The sequence below is a fragment of the Cebus imitator genome, unplaced genomic scaffold (genome assembly GCF_001604975.1).
Source record: "Cebus imitator isolate Cc_AM_T3 unplaced genomic scaffold, Cebus_imitator-1.0 Scaffold231, whole genome shotgun sequence".
Classification (NCBI taxonomy): domain Eukaryota; kingdom Metazoa; phylum Chordata; class Mammalia; order Primates; family Cebidae; genus Cebus; species Cebus imitator.
Window position 1 is genome coordinate 322,703 of NW_016107546.1, and position 8,844 is coordinate 331,546.

The 8,844-nt window shown below is 36.4% G+C and overlaps 1 non-coding gene across 1 annotated transcript; it reads right to left on the bottom strand.

The window, feature by feature from the left end:
- Positions 1-8,470: 8,470 nt before the first annotated feature.
- On the bottom strand, positions 8,471-8,576 carry LOC119466823. Its single transcript, XR_005195311.1, has one exon. It is a non-coding gene; the product is annotated as a U6 spliceosomal RNA (small nuclear RNA).
- Positions 8,577-8,844: the final 268 nt, after the last annotated feature.

The following is an 8,844-nucleotide window of genomic DNA, read 5'->3' on the forward strand; positions in this document are numbered from 1 at the left end:
TATAAACTATGTTGATTAAAATATATAAACATAAATACAAAATGATTAAAATTGATCATAGTCCTACGACTCAAGGAAAGCTACTGCTATTACAACATACTGGTATATTTACTTTCAGTTCTCTTTCTTATGTGTATTTTTAGACAGTTGAGATCAAACATTACTTAAAATAGTTTATCTAGACTTCAGTGTTCACTTAAAGTTTTAGTGTAATCTTTTCCCAAAGTTATTGAAAATGAGGGTATTCATTATTAAATACTTTTAAAATGTTATATTTAAACATTCCAAAAGGCCTGAAAACAATTTTTATTGACAAACAGGTTTTATATGTTACTGGTTATATATTATTCTCTAGTCACTGATATTGAATTTGTGATTTATAGGCTTAAAGGCAAAACTATACTACAGGAACCATTTCAACCATCAAGCATGCAGTTTTGAGAGGAGTTAGAATATTCCTTTAGTTCATTCATTTGTCCCTACACTTGACAAATATTTATTGTTGACTTAATCCAGACTAAGTACTGAGAATAGGATGAACAAAACTATACAGCTGCTACCCCACAGAGCTTATAATCTAGTCAAGGGAGACACATTAATCAAATAATCAATTAATTAAAAGTTGTACATGTTAGGAATAAGAGGTATATGGTCATATATGTCACTATAAAATAAAAGGAGTTTTTCTAGACGTGTGTGTGTGTGTGTGTGTGTGTGTGTGTGTGTGTGTACGCGCGCACGTGCGCATGCATAGCAGGGAATTGGGGATATGAGGTAGGTTAAGAATAATTTTGTCTAACATATAACAAGTGCTTCATTCAATGCTAGTCAGGCCTGTGTTGCAAACATTAAATGGCTTCTCTCATTTTTTTATTTAATAATCACAGTATCTTATAAGTAAGAATTATCTTCCCTCACTTTACAAATAAAGAAATTGGGGCTCAGAGTTAGGTCAAATAATTTACTTAAGATTACACAGCCAGTAAATAATGAACTGGATGAAAACCCAGACAATAAAACAGCATAGCCCTTAAGTTATATGCTGCATATCCCACTTCCCTGCATAACTGACAATTATACTGAGATATAATGGATAAGCTGGTGTTAATAAAGCATAGTGGTGGAGGGGAAGAGAGAATACTCAAGACAGGAGAGACTGCTATAAATTAAAGTGCGAACAACAACAGTAACAAAGCCAGTGAACTAAGTAAGAACACAGAGAGCAACGGGAAATATGGAGGAGAGTCTGGGAGGTGAGGCTGGACCAGCAGTGAAAGCCCCCATGGCCCACATGAAGGAAGCTGGCATTCCTAAATGCAACTGAGAAGGCATTATATACTTTCACTGCTTTTATTTGAAATTCAAACACTTAAGGGAAAGAAAATTAATAAAGGTTGGATTTCGTGAAGAACTAGAAAGAGGAATACTTGCTCAGTTTGAAAATATTTTCTAGGATCTATCATATCTGTATTAACAAGTATCCATACTTCAGGAATAAAAGTGGTAGCTTTTAAATACCCTTTAAAATAAATCAAATGTAGACAAATTTAACAGAGGTTTGGGTTTTCCTTCTGGGCCTGAGATGTGTCAACTAAAGAGGATTCTATACAGAGTACTAGAAAATGGCTTTGGGCTAGGCTGTGACGGTGTAGGTCAATCAGCCCCACAGCCGATCTAGAAGTAAGGAAAGTTGACACAGACTTCAGTCATAGAAGTACAGTAGACCAGGAATGATGGTATTAGAGTTACGAAAATGGAAACAGTAAAATACTATGCTTACTAGAAAAACTTAGGCTATTCATCAGGCTATCGGAGGCAAGGGTAGAAGGAAAGCAGCAAAAGGTATTTCCAAGATACATTCTGGAAACATCCTCTCTAGGTGCCAACAATCACAATATGACAACATTGTATGCTCCGCAATGTTTTAAAACTTTCAGCAGCTTTGGTCCTTGGACAATATAATTCCTGTTAATATGCAGATCCACTGCAATATTAATTTATTCACATGGTCCTTTGAATCTCATAGGTTCAGAATATTTTTTTGGTTTTGTTTCATTTTTGTTTTTTTTGAGACAGTCTCGCTCTGTTGCCAGGCTGGAGATCTCAGCTCCCTGCAACCTCTGCCTCCTGGGTTGAAGAGATCCTCATGCCTCAACCTCCCGAGTGGCTGGGATTACACACGCCACCCATGCCTAGCTAATTTTTGTATTTTTAGTAGAGGCAGAGTTTTGCCGTGATGACCAGGCTGGTCTCAAACTCCTGGCCATCTTTACTTTGGAATTACTCCACCCACCTCAGCCTCCCAAAGTGCTGGGATTACAGGTGTGAGAATGTTTTGATTCCATATTTCTGAATGCATTTTTATTAACTAGAATTATATCAATAATAATAAATTTCATCTAGAAAGTATTTTCTGGCCAGGCATAGTGGCTCATGCCTATAATCCTAGCCCTTTGGGAAGCCGAGGCGACTGATCAACTGAGGTTAGGAGCTCGAGACCAGCCTGGCTGGCCAACATGCTTAAACCCAGCCTCTACCAAAAATATAAAAGTTAGCTGAACGTGGTGGCACACACCTGTAATTCTAACTACTCGGGAGGTGAGGCAGGAGAATCACTTGAACCCTGGAGGCAGGGGCTGCAGTGAGCCAATATCGCAACCCCTGCACTCTAAACTGGGGTGACAAGAGCGAAATTCTGTCTCAAAAAAAAAAAAAAAAGAATTTTCTGAAACAACTGAATTCTATGATTATCTACATAATGTAGTTATATCTAGCCTCTTTCCATTTTCAGCTTCTCAAAATCATTTTCATGGAAATTAATTCTTTTCCCATACATTTTACAATGACAATTGGATCATTAATCAGGTTTTGTCCATATCAAATTTGATCAGTTAGGGGTTCTGCCATTGTGAGTTATCTTTTGTGGTCATTATTTTTTATCATATCTGAGTTCACCAATTTAACAAGAAAATTTAATTTTTCTTTCGTTGGCAATTACATTTACTTTGTACAAGGTTAGTAGTTTTCATCTTTATTTTGGAATTACTTCTTTTTGCCCCAGTTTTTCCCTTGCTTTTTTTTTTTTTTTTTTTTTTNTTTGACAGAGTCTTGCTCTGTTGCCCAGGCTGGAGTGCAGTGGCGTGATCTTGGCTCACTGCAACCTCCGAATCCCAGGTTCAAGCCATTCTTCTGCCTCAGCCTCCCAAGTAGCTGGTACTACAGGCACTTGCCACCACGCCCAGCTAATTTTTGTATTTTTAGTAGAGACGGGGTTTCACCATATTGGCCAGGCTGAATTTTTTATATTTTTAATATTATTGGTAAGAAGTTTCTTTGCCTTTTTTTCTTATTTTTAGTTTGGGGATGGGGGACCTGGGAAAAATTCCCCGAACATAGATCTAAGTAATTGTCAATTTAATTTTCTGCCAATTATTCATACCAACGATCAACGCCAAATTTACTTAAATATAGAAACTAAGACTAACTCTGGAAGTTATGATGATGGAATAGAACTTAAGTGTCATAAATCTTAAGAATATTAAAATAATAACTTGATTAACAAAGATAGATGAGAGGAAGGAAAAAACAAGTTCATTAATTTTCTCAGTTTAACAGAAGAAGAGTGATACAGTCTAAAGGTGAAATATACAGTTTCAAAAGATATTCTTATAACTGATTTTTTATAATCCTTAAAAAATACAGTAAATAATTCCTTTAGAGCTCTATTGTGAAGAAATATTATTTTTGCCCTAAGTGGAATTACTGATAAAAAGATAAAATTACATAACACCAATTTACATGCCTACAAGCAGTGTATAAGAAAGCCCATTTCATAACACCCTGACCTACACGAGGATCATCTCCTGAAAGACAATCTACTAAGGTAGTAGGCACACAAAAAATAGTCTCTTAAAGAACACCTGTTGTTATTATGAAGTTGAACTTTTTTGCACACTTGTTCAAAATTTTTATTTATAACATCCATTTTTCTATTTTTGTCTTTTTCTGATTGACTTTAAGAGCTTCTTTACATATTAAGAATATTAGCTCTTTCATATGTGATACAACTCATTTTTCCAACTTGTGGTTTTATATTTTAAATTTAAGGTACTTTTTGATGTACTTAATTTTTATGCATTCAATACTATCTTTTCTATTAAAGCTTTCTTTTCTTGTTTTTATGCTTTAAAAGACCTTCCCTAACTTAAGGTCAAATGAAATAGCAGTTATATTTGTTAGTGTGAGGTAACACAACTCTTAGTGTGTGTTACCTCACACTAACAAATGTGAACAGCTGTTCCAGTATATTTATCAAACCAGCCTTTTGTCCGAAACTTATGGATATGTTTTCAAGGCATGACATCTGCTCATACAAGCTTCTAATCCTCACTTCTACCTGCTAATTGCTCTGTGCTTCCCCTTCCTGAAGACAGAGTCCTCTTTCTACCTGGCCCCTGCGTGAAGAGAGGAAAGCGAGGACAGGATAATCCTCCTCATCTCCCTTCAATTTATTTTTTGCATCTAACTCCCTTCACTTTCCTCTCCAATCCTTCTTGGGTCCCTACCTTTTCAGATTCTACTTTCATGTTTCCAAGTTGTGTGGTATTTTTCAGAAATGTAATTTGGTACTAACTAATGAAAGAATACATAAAAAACAGAATGGTTATTTCAATCAACAATATAGTTTTCAAAAATCTAGTAACCACTAAAAATAAAATTATCATCAAGTAAAATAGTGCCTAACATATTATTTTTAAATTTCTAAAAATTTTGTAAGCTCTATATTAATTGTCCATGATATATGGTAGGTACTCAATGTTTGTTGTTGGGAAGAATTTATCTTTTTAGATCTGAAAACATAGGCATTGGGTATAGTTTTAGATTTCAGAATTTTTACTGCCAAAATATTTTATGCAAACAAACGTAAAAGAATAGAAAGGAGAAAGTAACCAAAAATTTCCTCACAACTACTTATGATTCACAATTTAGTAACCTTTAGCTATTTCTGTTAGCTAGGTGGCAGGAGAACTTTATTTCTATAACACCTAGAGAAACCAACACACTTTAAAAAGTCACTGGGTACAGTGGCTCATGCCTGTAACCCCAACTCTTTGAGAGGCCAAAGCAGGAAGACTGCTGGAGCCCAGGAGTTTAAGACCAGCCTGAGCAATATAAGGAGACCTCATCTTTACAAATAATTTAAAAATTAGCCAGCCATGGTAGTGTGCATCTGTGTATGGTTCCAGTTACTCGGGAGGTTGAGACAGGAGAATAACCTGTGCCCAGGAGGTTGAGGCTGCCGTGAGCCACGATTGTACCACTGCACTCCAGTCTGGGTGACAGAGCAAGACTTTGTCTCAGAAAAAACAACAACAACACATTTTCTGGTCTACTTTTAATCTCCTAGAAGATGCATTGTTAACTTTAAGAACAGGCAATACAGCCATATTAAAAGTAGTCACTGTCATCAAATCCCTGGTAGTGGCTGACAATGAACAACAGTAGGCTAACCAAGTTCCATTTCCAACTTCCTTCTGTCTGTCTGTACTACAGAGACTGTGAAAATTAAACATTTGACTCCCCAGCCTCCCTTGAAAAGCTATGTTACACAGTTCTGACCAATGAGATACAAACAGAAATCTGCTAGCACTGCCTCTTTACTTTCCTTCTTACTGCTTAGTACATATTTGTGGTGTGTAGGAGGCAGCTTCCAAGATGGCTCCCAATGATGCTTGCCTCTTGAAGGGACTACATCCTTGTGTAGTCCCTTCCCATACTGTATCGGGTTCTGTGATGAAAGAATATGGCAGGAGTGCCAGCTCACTTCGAAGATTAGGTTATAAACAATATTGCAATGTCCATCTTGTTCTTGTCTCTATCTGTCCTCTCCCTCCTGACACACACACTCTAGACCCTCCCCACTCTCTCAGATCATTTGTTCAGAGAGAAGCCCATCGCCATGCCTTGAAGAGAAATCCCTGTGGTACTGAATCCTCCTGCTGATAGTCCATGTGAGTTAGTTTAGAAAGCAGATCTCCAGCTCAACCAAGCCTTTAGGGGACTGCAGCCCCAGCTGGTATCTTGACTGTAACCTCAGGAGAGACCCTGAGCCAGAACCTCCCAGCTAAGCCACTCCTGAATTCTCAAACCTCAGAAACTATGTGAGATAATTAATATTTATTATTTTAATCTGATACGTTTTAGGGTAATTTTGTAACATAGCAATAGATGCCAGAAATATAGTGATGCCTGAAGGTACAACTGCCTTTTAATGACCTTGATAAAAATCACATTCTAAGGATGGCAGACAGTTTTTATTAACATCCTTCAACATCACCATCGGCTCCGGATTGCCTAATTAAGACTTCCTGTGGAGGCAGACCCCTATCTGTTTATATTACATAGTAGGTTTTTTTTGTTATTTGCAGCCAAACACATTCCAGACTGAGATACTCAACAATTCCCAACACCTGATTACTGTTTCTAAAGAAAGCTTCCTTTTATTCAAGGATCTGCCTCTGCTCAGAAGTTTATACTTCTCTTATCTTCTGGAACCCAGTTGTTTATTTCCTGATCCAGAAAAAAATATTCAGGCTGCCCTGCAGGAACTCCTAGTATTTAAAGGCAGTGGCAAGGATTATCCCCTTCATTCAGTAAGCAATTACGATACTTTTTAGTAAAATGCCTACTTCTTAAAACATGTCTCCCTTTGACATACTAAAAACTTTGTTCAGCTATACCCCAAAACACAAAGAATTCAGAAATGTTTTCCAAGCTGCTGGATCTTATAATCTATAGGAAAATGTTTCTCTTGATGATAATCTGCTTTTTCACATCAATTCCAGGAACATGTTTCAGCCCAAAAGAAGGAAGTAGCTGTCTCTAGATGAGGTTCAATCATGTACCACACGATGTTTCAGTCAATGATGTACTGCATATACAACAGAGTCCCCTAATACTGTATAGCACCATTTTTTTTACTATACCTTTTTTTATGTTTAGATATATTAATTAATTATTATTTTTTGAGACAGGCTCTCACTCTGTTGCTTAGGTTGGAGAGCAGTGGCATGATCACGGCTCACTGTAACCTCAAACTCCTGAGTCCAAGTGATCCTCCCACCTCAGCCTTCCAAGTAGCTGGAACTACAGGCATGTGCCACCACACGGGACTAATTTTTTTATTTTTGTAGAGATGAGGTGTCACCATGTTGCCCAGACTTAGATATATTTAGATATACAAATACTTACCATTGTGTTACAACTGCCAGTGTATATTCAGTACAGTAACATGCTATACAGGTTTGTAGCCTAGGAACACTAGGTTATACCATATAGCATAGGTGTGCAGTAGGCTATACCATCTAGGTTTGTGTAAGTACACCCTGTGATGTTTGCCCAATGACAAAATTGCCCAACAACATTTCTCAGAATGTATGCCCATCATTAGGTGATGCATGACTACAGAAAAAGTAACAGTTCGTTTCAGAAAAATCTCTCCTATACAATCCCACATTCCCCTCCTAACTGCGTATCTCTCTCTGGATGCCAAAAGATGCCAAACATTGTAACACATAACAGAAGAAAGCTTTCATTTGGCACAGAAGTAAAAGTAATTTAGATCTAGTGACCTTGCTTTGTTTTTTCTTTCCAAGTGTACAATTGCTCAGAGATAGAGGCTATACATCCCCAGAAGACGAAGAAAAATGACCGGAAATCCTGATCCACACTTGACCAAAATCATCAAACAATCTAGGCAACTGGTGTTCACTCAAATGACAGCTTTTTAAGTTGTCAGCAAATCTTGGCAAATATAAGAATAGAAAATAGCTTCAGTAAAACTCTGAGCTAAAAGGCTTAATATTCTCAAGGGGGTCTTGCCCATATAAAGGGATGGGGGGAGTACCTAAAGAAAGGAAATTTAGTCAAAGAATAAATCTTCTGCTGTAAGAGATAACATAACCCAAAATATCAAGTATACTATATTTGAGGAAACATCAAATATAATATGAAGTTTTCAAAATTTATGTAACTCCATATATATATCACTTCATATATATATATACATACACACATATATAGATATATAATTTACAGATAACTTCTTAACATTTAACCAACCTGAGGAAGCTATTTCTTAAAATTTAATTTTAAGAAAAATTCATTTGAGATGTAAAAAACAGTCTAAGATCTTTGAAGCTAGCCAGAGTACATTTCTGGATTCTAATAGTACTGCTTAATCACAGCAAAGCAGACACAAAATGGTGTTTCATAAAAGTGTGACAGTTGCCATTGCAACCATCAGTAGGTTTACTTTTAATGTTTATTTAATTGCATATGTTCAGAACTAACATGACATGATTGTTAAAGCCTGGAACAGCTCCTTGATTTCAAAACAGGGTCACTTCCATAATGCCTATATATAAAAAAGAAGAATAGGAGGACAAAGTTTTGTTTGCATTTTTATTTTTAAAATATGCAATGCTTTACAAATTTGCATGTCATTCTTGTGCAGGGGCATGCTAATTTTGTCTGTATTGTTTCCATTTTGGCGTATGTGCTGCTGAAGCAAGCACAAAGTGGACAAAATTTGAAATGCTAGTTTCCATCCCACAGGGACTCACACAGTACTCCTTACATCATACTTAGGGAAGCTGTCATATTCATGCATATTTTTGCTTTTGATTTGTGAAATTAATTTAGTGATAAATTCAATTCTACTTTTTATTTTTCCTTTGCTGCTCCTACCGCCCCTCCCCCCACTATAACTTACAATAACATATTGTTTTAAAGTTACTTATGATAATATTCCCGAGACTTCTGCAGTTTGATTATTTCTTCCAC